Below are 18,995 nucleotides of genomic sequence, written 5' to 3'. Positions count from 1 at the left end.
ACAGAAAAAAGGGTGAAGAGGAAAGCGAAAACCTTGTAGGACTTGGTCTTGGAAGATAGATATACACCCTAAAGGAGGAAGATGCGGACCCTCATGAGGAGCGGGACGGATTATATAAGAAGGAAAACCATAGGTCGCCTGCAAGTCCACTTCTTCTGTATCTATAAGGTTGGAAACACACGAGAGAAACCATGCGGGAGGAGAAGCTACCATAGAGCGACGATAAAATGAAAGAGGAATCAAGGAAGAGGGCGAGAGATAGAGGAAAGCGGAAGAAAACTTCGTAAACCCTTATTTTTCTTCTGGCCTTGTGCTAAAACCCCCAAACAGAAACAGCAGAAGGAAAAAGGAGAGTAAAAGATATTTAGAAATTCCAACCGTCATAAATGAGTGATAAAATCAAAAGAAAGAGGTAAGGTTAAGTAATCTTCCTCGAAAAATATGCAAAGTTTCCTTAGAAACAATTCTAGAGAAAGCTTAGAGGATATAAAGAAAAATTAATCCAGTAATTATAGGTTCAGGTTATAGGCGTAATAAAATAAGGAGTAGTTAAGCGCGAGATAGTAGGCAGGACTTAGTTAGAGATTATTGGATACGGTCTGTAAATACGAAGCGGACGATTCTGATGGATCGGCCGAGACAAAGAGCACGCTACTATATCGATCAAAAGCTTATCATAATGAGTCAAATAATATGCATCATGATAAAACTGTGTCCAATCGGGCGAGACACAACTACGCTATGAAATATCGGGCGATATTTATCAATATTGATATATATCGTCCGGTCATGAGGAAACAATCTAAGATGTGATAATCTGTTGGGAAAGGTTGTATGGTGACAAACCAAACAACATTGGACACATTTATATAAAATAGATACCTATCATGAGAAAGAGTAAAATTAACAACAAAAAGGAATAATCAGTGTTACGTGAGATCGTCATTACAGAGTTTCTGCCCTCCTCTTTACAAGAATGCGAATTTAAGTCAACGTCAACTTAGGGTATAGATCAGGAGGTTTATTCTCAATAAGTCTACGATGGTTTAGGAAATTAGGAGGAGGGACACGAGATAAGTAGCTCCCTCTTGTAGTTGGTGAATCGCCTCTTTCGCTCCCGCAGTAAAGGCTGACAAGATGGACTTCACGATCGACCTGTTGAATTCGGGAGATTCAATCATGTCAGTGGCCCGCTCCCTGTAACGAATATCTTCGTTATCCTTGTAAACCACTAAAGCCATTTGGGAAGTCTTCAATTCATCTTCTTTGGCAGAAACTTCGGCCTTAACTGAGTTAAGAGTAGTGTTCAAGGAAGTTATTTCATCTTCCTTCAGTTGCAGGGCTTTGAGTTTTTCAGTCAGTTCTGCCTCATAATTATCCTTTAGTTCGCCAAGTTTGGAAGTCAATTCTTGGTTAAGGTCCGTAAACGATTTAAATTGTGCTTGAAGACTTTCAATTTGTGCTTTGAGTTGTTTCTTGGCAGCAGCAGAAAACGCAGCAGAAGATAACTCAGCAACCTCTTGTCTTAGCTTATCATTTTCCGATCTCAACCTCTTGTTCTCGTTATATAAATTATGCATCAGTCGAGATAAACCCATGTTTTCTATCCACCGCTGGAAATATGATAAAAGATCATAAGATAATTGCTGAGAAATAAAGAGTAGACGTTAATAGATATACCTGATTATCCTTATGGGAGAAACGGTCGATTGCCTTAGAAGTATTGAGTTCTTCAAATATAGGGCAAACTTTATCCCAATCACCGGCGAAGGAACCGCCTAGCAATATGGGGAGGACAGGCATAGTAGAAGAACCAACAGAGAAGGAGGAAGTAGGAATGGATGGAGGAGCAAAGACTAAATAAGAAGAAGGTGAAGAGGGTAAAGATCCAGAAGTTGGAATAGATAGGGGAAAAGTGAAAGAGACATCACCAGAAGCACTGGCATTAGAGAAGGGTGAGGCAGGAAAACTGAGAGAAGGGTAGAGTTCGGCCAATGTAGGTTCATCAGAAGGAGGGTCAACAGGAACAAAACCTTCTGAAATCTGTTCATCAGCCGGAAGGACAAGCCTCCTTTTGGATGGAGGGATTCTGGTAAGTTTACGCCCCAGCGTTTGCCGGTAACAAGTTCGGCCACTGATTTATTAGGGCTACCGGAAGATGTGAGTTCGATGAGGGAAAGAGGAGCAGATGAAGAAGTAGCAGTAGCCATTGGGGAAGTAACGGTGGGTAGTGAAATAGCAAGGATCTCCGTAGAAGGACCTTCAGAAGCCTCAAGAGCTTCAAGAACCCCTAAAGAACTGGGTGCCTCCGCTAAAGGAGCCGACTCCTCGATTGTAGGAGGAGGAATAATAGCAGCCAGAAGTTCGGCTTCTTTTGCATGAATTGCATCCTCTCCCAGGCGTAGTTCTTCATCAATCAGAGCATCATAGAAGCTATCCACTACATAGAAAAGAAAAATAGTTCAGTTAGTTAAAAATAAGAAGAAAGAAATAAGGTGTTACCTAAAGGAACTCAAGTATCAGGTTTGACGGGACTTAAAACAAATAGGTATAGGAGATCAACTCTTAGCCACTTGGGAATAGAAAGTCGATGGTTTAATAACTTCTCATAGTAAACAGGAAAGGAAGGATGAAGATGAAACTCCTTGATGTTAGGCAAGGGAGGCAAGAAGGATTTCCAGGCATAAGACCAAGGAATGGGTCCTGGGAACTTCAGAAAGAAAAAACGGGATTTCCAGGCTTTGAGGGATGAAGGCATGTCCTAAAAAAGAACCATTTTAGTCTATGAATGAAACAAGAAAACACCAGGTTCTGAACACTTGGGATAAGAAAACATGATGAAATTTTGAGGAGTAGGGGGAATATCCCGCAAACGAAACAGCATGTAAGTACCGCATAGATAATGAAATGCGTTGGGTGCAAACTGTTGCAAAGGAATGTTAAAATACTGGCTTATTTCGATCAAGAAAGGAGGAATGGGAAACCTTAAACCTCCTATCAACTGATCCTTAAAAAAGGTTACGCAATTATCAGGGGGACGATGAGGATGATCAGTTGATTTTGGGATTACGATGCCGTATTCCCGGGGAATTTCATACTGACGACGGATAGCTAGCCTCGCATTTTTATCAAAGGAAGAAGACATATGGACATACCAAGGAGCAATAGCTTCCTCAGCCATGGACAAAAGTATAGGCTAGTGAAACAATAGATTACTTACTGAAGACAAGAAAGGAGATCGTCGAGAAACGGGGAGCACGGGGTTTGGTTGAAGACTGCAACAGGAAAAGAACTCTAAAGAAGAAAAAAGAAGAGACAAAGTTTAAAAGGAGATGAAGGGTTTAGGGTTTGAAAAGCACACAACCGTCGTCAGATCAAAACACTTTTATCTCAGCAGACGTTGAGGATCACAAGAGAAAGGCAAGAGGCCTACGTGACGTGGCGGTCAGAAAAAGTATGTGTCATACCATCATAAAAACATTTATATTGGATGTGACAGATCAGATCACGTTGGGGTTGGTAACACCTTGGGGTACGTTTCTGATATTCTCTCACCCAAAGAAGAGCCAATCACCAGCTAGGAAGCTTCGAAAGAAGACGTAATTAACTGGACATGATAAAGTGAAAAGGACTGATTTTTTGACTAAGTCCGAGCTAAGGACAAAACCATTTAAGGACGGAGATTTAGGCGAATAACAGATTTTGAATTAACATCCTTATAAAATACAAACTAATATTGATCAAAATAATTTTATCTTGGCAGGTATAACTTTGGTTATGCTAGGTAAGTATAATATTGATTTCAATCAACAAAACAATATTGGCTGGTATAATATTAGATATAATATAGAAGTATTCCAACAGTTAAGATAGCCTCAGCCATGATAAATGGCACGTAGGATATATAGAGGGGTAATGAATACAACATCATATTTATTCTTGCAAATTACAGAAGGACTCAATAGAATCACTTAATTCAATACAAGAGTTTGTTTTTACACCTAGAATCTGATCAAGTACATAACATTACATTTTCCCTCAGAACAGTAAGCCTCAGATAAATAACAAAGTTTACAAACACAAGCTCTTGAAACGCTTAGAAAATTTCAGTTCCACTGGATTCAAACTTACCATGGAGCAGAGATGGAAATATCTTACTTCGCCCAGGCTTGTCAAGGCTCATAAGTAGCAATATTTAGCCTGGGACGAAGAAAGCAACAAAGTAGAAATTCTCAAGGGCAAGGGGAAGGAGAAAAATCTAGTCGGACCATGATTAAAAAGTAAATGTAAGAACCACTTCCCCTCTCAAGCCCTAGAGCTCTGCAAGTGGAGCAACCAAGTATAGCCCAAGGGTAACATGTGCTGTGCCCTTCACACAACATCCATGGGTTATTTAGTTGCCCCTTCATGAGTAGTGAAAATCTCTCTGAAGCTTCTTGAGTCCTTCAGAGCATCGACATCTTTGGATGAAAAGTCTGGATTGTGAAGCTTCATCTCTTAAGACAATCCCTTGAACCCTAAAGGTAGCCGGAGCAAAAATCCTAATAAACTCACATATAGATCTCGCCTTGTCCAACAAAAGTCGCCCCCGAAGAGGGGGAACCGAAGCCATACTCTTAACCAGAAAAAAGAGCAATGAAAATCAACAAGGAAGGAAAAGAACTAAGGTGGGTGGTGAACAAAGAGAAGGTTGTAACCCTATTTAAAGGATCAAGGGAGTCAAGGAATCACTGTACATTGGTTACATCAGATAATTATACACAAAATCTGTGAGGTCATTTCAATATCTAGAGCAGAGTCACGGGTAGGAAAAGACAAAATCAGACTTATGTCTAGTCAGTCGTCTACACCTCCTTCGACAAGACTTGAAGGGAAGGCTAGTGATATGGGTTAGGTTTTGTGGGTCCCCGATAAAGAAAGGAAAGGAGGTAATAAAACCAAGGAGATAGGATGATATCGGCCAGGATATACCTCGAAGGAGGTATGCTAATATCGACCGAAATATGCTTCCCAGGAGGAAGATCTATATGCCTCAAAGGAGGTAGGCTAATATCGGCCGGAACATACCTCAATAAGAGGTAAGTCTATATCGACCAAAACATGCTTCCCAGAAGGAAGATTTATACCTCAAAGGAGGTAGGCTAATATCGGCCGGGACATAACTCAATAAGAGGTAAGTCTATATCGACCGAAACATGCTTCCCAGAAGGAAGATCTATATACCTCAAAGGAGGTAGGCTAATATCGGCCGGGACATACCTCTATAAGAGGAAAGTCTATATCGACCAAAACATGCTTCCCAGGAGGAAGATCTATATACCTCAAAGGAGGTAGGCTAATATCGGCCGGGACATACCTCAATAAGAAGTAAGTCTATATCGACCGAAACATGCTTCCCAGAAGGAAGATCTACATACCTCAAAGGAGGTAGGCTAATATCGACTGGGACATACCTCAATAAGAGGTAAGTCTATATCGACCGAAATATGCTTCCCAGGAGAAAGATCTATATGCCTCAAAGGAGGTAGGCTAATATCAGCCGGAACATACCTCAACAAGAGGTAAGTCTATATCGACCGAAATATGCTTCCCAGGAGAAAGATCTATATGCCTCAAAGGAGGTAGGCTAATATCAGCCGGGACATACCTCAATAAGAGGTAAGCCTATATTGACAGAAATATGCTTCCCAGGAGGAAGATCTATATGCTTCAAAGGAGATAGGCTAATATCGGCCAGGACATACCTTAATAAGAGGTAAGTCTATATCGACCGAAATATGTTTCCCAGGAGGAAGATCTATATGCCTCAAAGGAGGTAGGCTAATATCGGCCGGGACATACCTTAATAAGAGGTAAGTCTATATCGACCGAAATATGCTTCCCAGGAGAAAGATCTATATGCCTCAAAGGAGGTAGGCTAATATCGGCCGGGACATACCTCAATAAGAGGTAAGTCTATATCGACCGAAATATGCTTCCCAGGAGGAAGATCTATATGCCTCAAAGGAAGTAGGCTAATATCGACCGGGACATACCTCAATAAGAGGTAAGTCTATATCGACCGAAATATGCTTCCCAGGAGGAAGATCTATATACCTCAAAGGAAGTAGGCTAATATCGGCCGGGAGATATTTCTGAAGCATGTAGAATAGTATCGACCGCGACATGTCTTGAAGAAGGAAGGTTAATATCAGCCAGGTTGACCAACACCTTGAAAAAATACCTGATAAAATATGGCCTATTGCTAGGTAGGATAAATAACATAGAAGGGCGCGGACAAAAGTCTCATGAGGAAGAGTAGAGATAAATATTTCAAATAGGCTAATTAATGATGATATCTGCAATATGTCACCACATGATAGGTGTTATATATTTCAGTGGGAAATATGCTTTTAGATTATTTTGCAGGTGCTAAATGACAAAGGAGGTACATCTGGGGTACAAGAAAGATTCCTTAAAAGTCATTTATTACAAGTACGCAGCTGAAGTCATCTCATAACAAACTCTAACAAACCGGGGTCCACTTCATGACTACGGAGGTTATATGAAGTGGTATAAAAGGGGGAATCATCTCCGTTGGCAAGGTAAGTTCACATCATTACACACATTCATAACCCTAATTTCCAGCTACTATTCATCTTCTTCTTCCTTCGTCCACACCGAGAGAGATCACTAACTTGAGCATCGGAGGGCCTAGCCAGGGATTCCCACCCCGGTCTTAGGTCACTGACGATAGTGTTGGTTGGTCTCTTGTGCGCAGGAAGTCTTGGAAGCTTCGGATCTGGGTTTCTTCTCTTCAGATCTGAATTTCTTCTTCGTCATCGGGTCTTCATGCGAGGGAAACCTTCAGTGACTATTTTTCCCGATCCGCTTTGGGTTTCTCGGATCGGCATTCGCTTGCAGCACTATACTCCATCAGCAGTGGGTTTTCTTCTCTCGGCTCTCCGTCCTGTCCAGCTTCTCAGACAGGATCAATCGTAGTAGGGCCATGACTAATCATGAATTAATTTAATTAATTGCTTGTGTATATGTGATGCATGATGAAGTAATTAATTAGTGCCTAACGATTAGATTAGATCTAAGTCGTGCACATGATGCACCCTTTGATTAGATTAGATCTATCGAGTATATGATACGCATCATCGTTTAGATTAGATCTACATCACGTTAACTATAATGCCTACCGTGCCGTGATACCTATCACTACCTCGATCACATGTGTTGTTGAATCTGCCAAAGCAGAGAAACACATATTATCTTGGTAGGGTACGGAGGGGCAATCTTGGTCCCGCTTATCAACGCATGGGCGAATACAAACTCAATTAGATTGAGTATTCCTAGTTAACTCGGTTGGATCGAGTACAACTATAGGCATTCTTCCAATGGTTGGAAAGATAGGACATAAATCATATTTATATTAATTCTTGGGCGTATTAGCCAAAGCTAACTCAAGTTTTAATATAATTGCGGATAATGATCCTATAAACAAGAGTTGCATAGAGATGTAATTGGTAAATTATTACCTACCGATCATACTAAATCTTAGGCTTATTAGCCAAAGCTAACTCAAGGGTTAGTATGATGTGGATCTTGTCCCACATGAATTATAGAATTCAGTGGGAGCATCATTTAGTTAAAAGCCTAATTAAATGATTTAAATAATATGATATGATTTAAATAATATCAACTTCGTTCATTTGGTAAGGGAAAGTCCCAAGCCAAAGGCAAAGACAAGGCACTGAAGCCTAAAGGAGGGGTCGCCAAGTATGCTACCTGCTTCCACTGCGGTCAGACCGAGCATTGGAAGAGGAACTGCAAGGTGTACCTGGAAGATCTTAAGAAGAAGCGAAGTGAGACTTCCACTTCAGGTATATATGTTATAGAAGTCAATCTATCTATTTCTTCATCATGGGTATTAGATACCAGATGTGCATCTCACATTTGTACTAATGTGCAGGCGCTGAGAAATAGCAGGGCATTGGCGAAGGGCGAGGTGGATCTACGCGTAGGCAATGGAGCACGGGTTTCTGCTGTTGCTGTAGGGACTTATCATCTATCTCTGCCCTCTGGGCTTGTATTAGAATTAGATGAATGTTGTTATGTGCCTGCATTAACAAAGAACATAATTTCAGTTTCTTATTTGGACAAGAAAGGTTTCTCTTTTATAATCAAGGACAAATGTTGTTCTGTTTATTTAAAAGATATGTTCTATTGTAGTGCACCTCTGATGAACAGACTCTACATTCTAGACCTTGAAAGCCCTATCTATAACATAAATACCAAGAGGTTCAAGTCAAATGACCTGAACCAAACCTATCTCTGGCACTGTCGCTTAGGTCATATAAATGACAAGCGCTTATCCAAGCTCCATAAGGATGGTTTGCTGGACTCATTTGATTTTGAATCTTATGAGACGTGCGAGTCATGCCTACTAGGCAAGATGACCAAGACTCCCTTTAGTGGGCACAGCGAAAGAGCGACTGATTTGTTAGGACTCATACATAGTGATGTATGTGGCCCTTTCAATGTCGCTGCTAGAGGTGGTTATAGGTACTTCATCACATTTACTGATGCCTTTAGTAGATATGGTTATGTGTACTTGATGACACACAAGTTTGAATCCTTTGAAAAGTTCAAAGAATTCAAGAATGAAGTATAGAACCAGCTTGGCAAGAGTATTAAGATACTTCGATCAGATCGAGGTGGAGAATAACTTAGCCATGAGTTTCGTGACTACCTAGCTGAGTGTGGGATTCTATCCCAACTCACTCCTCTTGGAACACCACAGTGGAATGGTGTATCCGAAAGGAGGAATCGTACCCTATTAGGTATGGTACGATCTATGATGAGTCACACAAATCTTCCGACATACCTTTGGGGCTATGCTCTAGACACGGCAGCTTTTATACTCAACCGAGTTCCATCCAAGGCCGTGATAAAGACACCATATAGGATATGGACTGGGAGAGATGCCCAGGTGTCTTTCATGAGGATTTGGGGTTGTGAGACTTACGTTCGACGTCAAGTCTCAGACAAGTTAGGACCCAAATCCGACAAGTGCTACTTTATTAGATATCCCAAGGAAACTAAGGGATATTACTTCTACATTCCCAGTCAGCACAAGGTAGTTGTGGCAAAGACTGGGGTCTTTCTAGAAAGGGACTTTGTTTCTAGAAAGACTAGTGGGAGTACTTTCGATCTTGAAGAAGTTCAAGATGCGGACCATAGCACTGAAGCCTCGATGGAAGTTGAATTGGAACCACAAAGTGTTGTGGATGATGTTGTTCCACAAAGAGTTGAGGAACAATAACTAGTTCAAGTAGACATACCTCTTCGCAGGTCTGATAGGGTACATCGTCAGCCTGAGAGATACTCATTTCTCTTATCTGACCATGATGATGTTATGCTCATAGAGGATGAGCCTACCACCTATCAGGAAGCTGTGATGAGACCAGATTCCGAGAAATGGCTAGAGGCCATGAGATCTGAGATGGAATCCATGTACACCAACCAAGTATGGACTTTGGTTGATCCACCTGAAGGGGTAAAACCCATTGGGTGTAAGTGGGTTTTTAAGAGAAAGACTGACATGGATGGACTTATCTATAAGGGTCGCTTGGTAGCTAAAGGTTTCAAGCAGATTCATGGTATTGACTATGATGAAACCTTTTCTCCAGTAGAGATGTTTAAGTTCATTCGGATCATGCTTGCTATTGCAGCTTACCATGACTATGAGATATTGTTGGTGCGGGAAGCATCCGATGATCGAACCCAAGTTTTGATAATGGCAAAGGGTTCAAAGTTAAGTCTTGTTGTTATCTAACATGTTGAATGAGTGTTTCAGGAAAGTCCTAACTGCGGTTAGGCAGGTGAAAACCCTAGGGGGCGGTAACCCTAGGTCCTAGGGGGCGGTAGCCCTAGGTGGAGAAAAGTCCTAGCTGCGGTTAGGCAAAAGGAAAACCCTAGGGGGTGGTAACCCTAGGTCATAGGGGGTGGTAACCCTATGAGGAAAGTCTTGGCAGGTCGATGGCTTCAGGAAAAAGTCCTAGGGGGTGGTAACCCTAGGTGGGAAGTCCTGGTGTCGCGAACCAGGTGAAAGACTGGACTAGCCGGGAAGCGGATGTCCAGCAGAAAGTCCGGAAGCGTCGAGTGCTGAGCAAAAGTCCAATCGATCTGGAGGATCGTACTGGCAACAGGTAAATCTCCTAAGTGGAGTAGGTGAGGACGCGTTCCCCGTAGAGGGAACAGTAGGCGTCGGGTCGACCTAGGGTTTCCGGACGAAAATCTGAAGTCAGACCCGGACAGTCCGGAGACTGCCATAATATCATATTTATGCTGTTGTTTATGCTAACTTTGTGTTGCAGGATATTGTTTGGGACTAACATGTCTTGCAGGTACAAAAGAATGAAGTTTTCCCTCGGATGAACAGTGTCCAAGGCGCCTCCATGGAGCTTGGAGGCGCCTCGGGTGCAAAGCTGGAGCTGGCTGCGAAGCACCCATGGAGGAACCTTGAAGGAGGTATAAGGCGCCTTGGAAGGCGCCTTGGATAGGGCATAAGGCGCCTTATGCAGATGAACTTCGACCAGTTCAAGCTTGATCCACGCGGAGGACTCGGCAGCATGGAGGCGCCTTGAACAACCCTCAAGGCGCCTTGATCACCCTTTATAAGGGGGTTTCGAGCAGCACCTTAATAAATCAACTTCCAAGTGATTTCTTTGAATCTAGCTGCTAATGACACGATCCAGAAGTGCTACAACAACCTCCTGACGACCCGGAGCTCTGTTTTCCTCTTCTTTAGTTGTCGGTATAAAGTTGTTATAATACTTTCATTGTAATTAGTTTGTAATTGTTATCGAGCTTATAGTTGTTGCCCACGGAAAGCGATCAAGGATCGCGGGCCTTCGAGTAGGAGTCGCCTTAGGCTCCGAACGAAGTAATTCCTTGTGTCTCTGTGTTTCTTTATTTTATTTCCGCTTATTATTCCGCTGCACGTTTTAAACTCCGATAGTTTTTCGATAATTGAAAAATGAAATAGCCGCGAGCGCTATTCACCCCCCCTCTAGCGTATCTCGATCCAATAATTGGTATCAGAGCGGGGTCGTTTTGAATTGGTGCAACCACCATTCAAAATATTTTTTTTAGCGGTATTTTTTTTGGTTTTTCGGAGTCAATTAGAAATTAGCTCAGTATCTAAAATTCTAATTCTTTTCAAAATCGTTGTTGCTCAAAGTTGGTCAATACCACTTGAGCTCATTTTTTTTATTCTTCCAGCACTGCTAATCCAAGATTCAGTCTTGGAACAGATCTTCTTGTTTTTGTTTTTTCCAGATACAAATGGCCCTCCAAGAAGGCTTTAGCACTTTTCGCCCCCCGCTCTTCTCCTGCGAAGACTTTGCCTATTGGAAGAACCGGATGATCTATCATCTCAAGACACAAGTCGAGATGTGGATCATCATCCAGACCGGTCTTAAGCTACCACTTGACGGTGCTGGAGAACTCATTTCATGCACTAACTGGGATACCAGTATAAGAAAGAAGGTCGAAGCTGATGCTAAAGCAACCTATATGCTGCAATGCGGGTTGACAAAAGAAGAACTGAACAGAGTCGGACCATTTTCAAGTGCGAAGGAGCTATGGAACAAACTAATCGAGCTACACAAGGGCACGTCAGACGCTAAAGTAAGTAAGCGTGATTTAATTTTAAATAAATTGTATAATATTAAAATGCAGGAAGGTGAGACGGTGAACCAGCTTCACGCACGCATCCGGGACCTACTCAACGGGCTTCATGCGATCGGCCAAAAGGTGGAAAACCGCGACGTAATAAGGTACGCGCTAAGCACTTTTCCGAGGAACACTTTGTGGGCATCCATGATTGATGCCTACAAAGTTTCCAAAGATTTATCTTCTATAAAACTAGATGAATTGTTTTCCGAGTTAGAATTGCATGAGCAGACTAATGCACGCCCGGTCGAGAAAGGTGTTGCTTTGGTTGCAGGTACTAGCAGGACGCGCGAACCAACGTCAAGGCGCAAATCCAAACCCGAGTCCAAAGACGAATCAGACACAGAGGACGAAGACAATGATGAGGCTATCTCCGAACTGGTAAAGCTCGTACGAAAGATATGCAAGCTGAAAAAGGTGACTCAAACGAAGACGAAGGACAAGACTGGAGTCACGTGCTACGGTTGTAATCAGAAGGAGCACTACAAGCCAGATTGTCCAAACAAGAAAAGAAGAAAGAAAGCATTGAAGGCAACTTGGTCCGAGTCATCAGACGAATCTGAATCGGATGAAGAAGAGCAAGCTAGCCTTCTCGCTCTACCAGTACTAGCGAACATTATCGACACCGAGTCTGAGTTCGAATCCGAAACGGAGAGCGAGTCAGAAACAGAGTCCGACCGAAGCCACAAATCCGCATTCGTTTCCAAAGGACCTAACCCCACTGTAAGTGCCTTACTCGCCGAAACTCAATTAGACGATTTAAAAATTATAGTCCCTTACTTGCTAAAAAAGTTGGCTAAATCCAACGTTCGAGTTAAGTCGCTCTAAAAGGAGGTAACAACCCTTAAGGAAGCGACTGACTCGAGTTCTTTAACTGAGCCAGCTCAAATTGGAAGTTCAACTCAAGTCCAACAACTTGAGGAAGAAAATTCCAATTTGAAAACTCAAATTAAAAAACTCAAGGACACGTTGGAACGGTTTACCATGGGTTCCAAGAATCTGGATCTGATTCTTGGAAAACAGCGTGCCGTTTACAACAAAGCCGGACTTGGATTTAAGAACAAAACAAAATATAAATCATACCTGTCATTAGTAAATAGAAATTATAGAAACGTAAAACAAGCATGGGTCCCCAAGTCAAACTTAGTTAATCATATTGGATCTGGTCAATACTGGGTCATGAAGGATCAAATACACTACCTCGATAGACCATATTGAGGCTATGATCCAGGGGGAGTAAACATGAAAACAATTCAAATTTTAAATCAAAATTTGAAATTAAATTAAAATTCAAAAATTCAAAATTCAAATTACTAATTCAAAAAATTTAAAATTATATTAAAATTCAAAAATTCAAAATTCAAATTATAATTCAAAATTTAAATTACAAATTCAAAAATTCAAAAATTCAAAATTCAAAATTCAAATTACAAATTCAAAATTCAAAATTAAAATTCAAAAATCAAATCAAATTAAAATCCAAAGGAAGGCTCCAGAATAGCTGGCACCTCCGAACTTAATCTACCCGAAGTGGGTAAACAAAGAGTAGTCTACCCGGCAGGGTAATTAAGGTTAGATAAAATGGGCTAGGTTTAACTTGACACACGGTACTGGTGAAGTTTTTGGATGATAGTACGTTAGGGAAGCTTGGGCATCCCATGTCTAGGAAGATATGGCTTCGACCTGGTGCATTTGGCCAAGTGGAACTGACCGAAGCTACCCTTAAATGGATCCTAACTAGTTAGACCAAGGTTTAGTATTAAGTTCAATGGGTAGGACTATTTGGAAAACCTCGAAGGAATGGTTACTTTAATGAGTTCCTTGTGACTCACCATAGCCCAGAAGTTTATCTAAAGAATGCTTACTTGTTGAACCCAAAACTAAACCTAAATCTAACACAAAGTAAAACCTTACCCTAAAATTCAACCATAATTCATCTCATAACAATTATAGGATTCCCTGATTGAAAATTTAGATCGGGTGAGATGATTAAGAGATTAAAAATTAAAATTGACTTAATTTCAAAATGTTTTTAAAAATCATTTTAAAAACTATTTCAAAACTTAATTTCAAAATCATTTTAAAATCCTTTCAAAACTTAATTTCAAAATCATTTCAAAATCCTTTCAAAACTTAATTTCAAAATCATTTTTAAATCTTTTCAAAACTTAATTTCAAAATCATTTTAAAATCTTTTCAAAACTAAATTTCAAAAATCATTTTAAAATCTTTTAAAACATAATTTCAAAATTCTTTGAAAAATCTTTTTAATCTTTTAAAACTTAATTTCAAAATTATTTGAAAAATCATTTTAAAATCTTTTAAAAACTTAATTTCAAAAATCTTTTCAAAACTAAATTTCAAAAATCATTTTAAAATCTTTTCAAAACTAAATTTCAAAATCATTTTAAAATCTTTTCAAAACTTAATTTCAAAAATCATTTTAAAATCTTTTCAAAACTTAATTTCAAAATTATTTGAAAAATCATTTTAAAATCATTTCAAAACTTAATTTCAAAATCATTTTAAAATCATTTCAAAACTTAATTTCAAAATCATTTGAAAAATCTTTTAAAAATCATTTTAAAATCTTTTAAAACTTAATTTCAAAATTCTTTGAAAAATCTTTTAAAAATCATTTAAAAATATTTTAAAACTTAATTTCAAAATTCTTTGAAAAATCTTTTTAATCTTTTAAAACTTAATTTCAAAATTATTTGAAAAATCATTTTAAAATCATTTCAAAACTTTATTTCAAAATCATTTTAAAATCTTTTCAAAACTAAATTTCAAAAATCATTTTAAAATCTTTTTAAAACTTATTTTCTAAAAATCATTTTAAAATCTTTTCAAAACTTAATTTCAAAACTTTTCAAAAATCATTTTAAAATCTTTTCAAAACTAAATTTCAAAATCATTTTAAAATCTTTTCAAAACTTAATTTCAAAATCATTTTAATTTTTTTTTAACCTCTCATGCTTGGACTCTTGAGCATTTTTTAAAGTTTTTTTTAAAAGACAAAAAGGGAATTTAGCTAAGCGTCTCTCAAAAAAATTCTTTTCAAATGCTTTGTTTTGCTGAAAATGCTAAGTGTTTTCCAAGAATTCTCAAAATTTCATCAAAACAATTTTGCTTTGAAAAACTAAATCTTTTTAAGGTTAAATACTTAACAAAACTATTATCTTCATAAGTTTTGCTAAGTCTTTGATAAAAAGTATTTTAAAAGTAAAAATCGTAGCTAAACTGAGTCTTGATCAAATTTTTTTTGCTAAACTTCCTCCTTAAAAACTAAGAATTTAAAGTGTTGTGATATCACAAAAATTTGCTTAGTTACTTGTTAAAGACAAAAATAACCTTATCTCAGCTAAAAGTATCTCTCAAACTAAAGAAAATGGAAATATTAAGATTAAGCATGCTTGCACTTTAGGGCTCTGATACCTGATCTACACCAATTAGATAATTTGATTGCTATTTAACTTGACTCATGCTTGGACTTAAGGACCAACTGAATAAATACCCTAAATTAAAATTTTAGCTACTCTCTCTCTTCAACCTAAAAATTAACAAGTTCTTTTTAAAAAATATGTATTATTTTATTCAAAATTAAGCTATATATTTTCAAAATTCAATGTTTTCAAAAGGCTTAGCTAAGTGATTCATAGAGCAACTTTCAAACTTTTTTCAAACTTAGCCAACCTTGAAACCTAACTTTATAAATTCTTGCTAAGATATTTTCTAAGTTATCTTTCAGATACTTGCAAAATTTAACTCATGGCTTTCAAAATTTTTTTTGCCAAGTAAAAAGAGCCTTCAAAATAATTTGCCTTCAAAATTCCTTAAAATCTAGCTAAGTTTTTCTAAACTTAGTTACATATTTTTTTCTCTTCTCCTCTAAAACCAACTAAGTTTACAAAGATGCTAAAACCATCCTTCAAGTCATCCACATATTAGCCTTTTTAATTTAGGAGAAAAATAACTAACAAATTTTTCAGTTACTAGCTAAGTGTTTCACAAGCATTTTTTCAAAGACTAAAACTATTTTTTCTAAAAACTTAAAACATGACTTCCAACTGGCTTATTTTTGATATATGGCAAAGGGGGAGAGTAGGAAATTCAAATTCAAAAGTAAAAAGTGTTTTATTAAGGGGGAGAGTTGGTAATTCAAAAGTAAAACTTTATTTAAATTCAAGCAAAAAGGAAACCCTGTATTAAGGGGGAGCTTCACAAAAGTTTTAGTGTTAGCTTAAGTTAGGCGTTCATTTGAATTTATATACTTAAGCTTGCTCACTTAAAACTTTTTAATATACTTATGCATTTGTTTTACTTAACTTTGAATTTGGGTTGCCATAATCAAAAAGGGGGAGATTGTTGGTGCGGGAAGCATTCGACGATCGAACCCAAGTTTTGATAATGGAAAAGGGTTTAAAGTTAAGTCTTGTTGTTATCTAACATGTTGAATAAGTGTTTCAGGAAAGTCCTTACTGCGGTTAGGCAGGTGAAAACCCTAGGGGGTGGTAACCCTAGGTCCTAGGGGGCGGTAACCCTAGGTGGAGAAAAGTCCTAGCTGCGGTTAGGCAAATGGAAAACCCTAGGGGGTGGTAACCCAAGGTCATAGGGGGTGGTAACCCTATGTGGAAAGTCTTGGCAGGTCGATGGTTTCAGGCAAAAGTCCTAGGGAGTTGTAACCCTAGGTGGAAAGTCCTGGTGTCGCGAACCAGGTGAAAGACTGGACTAGCCGGGAAGCGGATGTCCAGCAGAAAGTCCGGAAGCGTCGAGTGTTGAGCAAAAGTCCAATCGATCTGGAGGATCGTACTGGCAATAGGTAAATCTCCTAAGTGGAGTAGGTGAGGACGCGTTCCCCGTAGAGGGAACAGTAGGCGTCGGGTAGACCTAGGGTTTCCGGACGAAAATCTGAAGTCAGACCCGGACAGTCCGGAGACTGTCATAATATCATATTCATGCTGTTGTTTATGCTAACTTTGTGTTACAGGATATTGTTTGGGACTAACAAGTCTTGCAGGTACAAAAGAATGAAGTTTTCCCTCGGATGAACAGTGTCCGAGGCGCCTCGGGTGCAAAGCTGGAGCTGGCTGCGAAGCACCCATGGAGGCGCCTTGAAGGAGGTATAAGGTGCCTTGGATAGGGCATAAGGCGCCTTATGCAGATGAACTTCGACCAGTTCAAGCTTGATCCACGCGGAGGACTCGGCAGCATGGAGGCGCCTTGAACTGCCCTCAAGGCGCCTTGAACACCCTTTATAAGGGGGTTTCAAGCAACACCTTAATCAATCAACTTCCAAGTGATTTCCTTGCATCTAGCTGCTAACGACACGATCCAGAAGTGCTGCAACAACCTCCCGACGACCCGGAGCTCTGTTTTCCTCTTCTTTAGTTGTCGGTATAAAGTTGTTATAATACTTTCATTGTAATTAGTTTGTAATTCTTATCGAGCTTATAGTTGTTGCCCATGGAAAGCGATCAAGGATCGTGAGCCTTCGAGTAGGAGTCGCCTTAGGCTCCGAACGAAGTAATTCCTTGTGTCTCTGTGTTTCTTTATTTTATTTCCGCTTATTATTCCGCTGCGCGTTTTAAACTCCGATAATTTTTCGATAATTGAAAAATGAAATAGCTGCGAGCGCTATTCACCCCCCCTTTAGTGCATCTCGATCCAACAGATATGGCAGATGGATGTCAAAACCACATTTCTGAATGAAAACCTTCTCGAGGATGTGTACATGACACAACCTGAGGGTTTTGTAGATCCACAGCATACTAGCTGAGTATGCAAGCTGCATAGGTCCATTTATGGATTAAAGCAAGCTTCTCGGAGCTGGAATCTTCGATTCGATGATGCAATCAAACAGTTTAGTTTCATCAAGAACGAAGATGAGCCTTGTGTCTATAAGATGGTTGAAGGGGATATAGTTGTCTTCCTCATATTGTATGTGGATGACATACTACTCATTGGGAAGGACATCCCTATGCTTCAGTCTGTCAAGACCTGGCTAGGGAGTTGCTTCTCAATGAAGGACTTAGGTGAAGCATTCCGCATTCTAGAGATACAGATCTATAGAGATAGATCTAAGAGATTTCTTGGCCTAAGTCAGAGTACATATATTGACAAGGTACTCCTTCGGTTTGCCATGCAGAACTCCAAGAAGGGATTTCTGCCGATGTCACATGGCGTGAGTCTTTCGAAGACTCAAGGTCCCTCTTCTAGAGAGGAGAGAGACCGCATGGATCAGATCCCTTATGCCTCAGCCATAGGATCTATCATGTACGCCATGTTATGTACTCGACCTGATGTCTCGTATGCTTTGAGCATGACGAGCAGATACCAGTCAGATCCAGGTGAAAGTCACTGGATAACGGTCAAGAATATTCTTAAGTACTTGAGAAGGACTAAAAAATATTTCTTGATATATGGAGGCAATGATGAGCTAGCTGTAAAGGGTTACAGTGATGCTAGCTTCCAGACCGATCAAGATGATTATCGATCGCAATCAGGGTTCGTATTTTGCATTAATGGTGGTGCTGTGAGCTGGAAGAGTTCGAAGCAGGACACAGTAGCTGATTCTACGACAGAGGCCGAGTACATTGCTACATCAGAGGCAACAAAGGAGGCAGTTTGGATCCGCAAGTTCATCACTGAACTTGGGGTGGTTCCCAGTATCGCTGACCCTATTGAGCTCTATTGTGACAACAATGGAGCTATAGCACAGGCGAAGGAACTTCGCTCACACCAGCGGACCTACTAGCGCTTCCATCTCATTTGAGAGATTATCGAGAGAGGAGATGTGAAGATATGCAGAGTACCTACAGAGGCTAACATCGCAAATCCCTTGACCAAGGCTTTGGCACAGAGGAAGCATGATGGTCACACTAGGTCATTGGGGCTTAGAGCCTACACTGATTGGCACTAGTGCTAGTGGGAGATTGTTAGTTAGAGCCCTAGAGCCAATCATTTGATGATTGTATTATGGACTTATGGTATCATATTCTTATATAAATAAATGCATTTGTTTTGGTTATTATACTTACTTGTATTAGTGCCAAATAAACTAAGTATAATAGCGTCCTTGAGTAGAAGGTTCTCACCTATATCAATCGGTTAGTTGAACCGATAGTGAGATGATATAGGGAACACTACTCTTAATCATTCCTAGTCGAGTATTAAAATTCAGGGACAATGTTAATGCAATAAAACTAGCATGTAGGTCAACTCGATGACTTGATCTCACAAGTCATGGATATAGAGATATCAAGTTGACA

This window comes from Zingiber officinale, chromosome 1B (genome assembly GCF_018446385.1).
Source record: "Zingiber officinale cultivar Zhangliang chromosome 1B, Zo_v1.1, whole genome shotgun sequence".
NCBI classification, from domain to species: Eukaryota; Viridiplantae; Streptophyta; class Magnoliopsida; order Zingiberales; family Zingiberaceae; genus Zingiber; species Zingiber officinale.
This window is presented reverse-complemented; position numbering follows the sequence as displayed.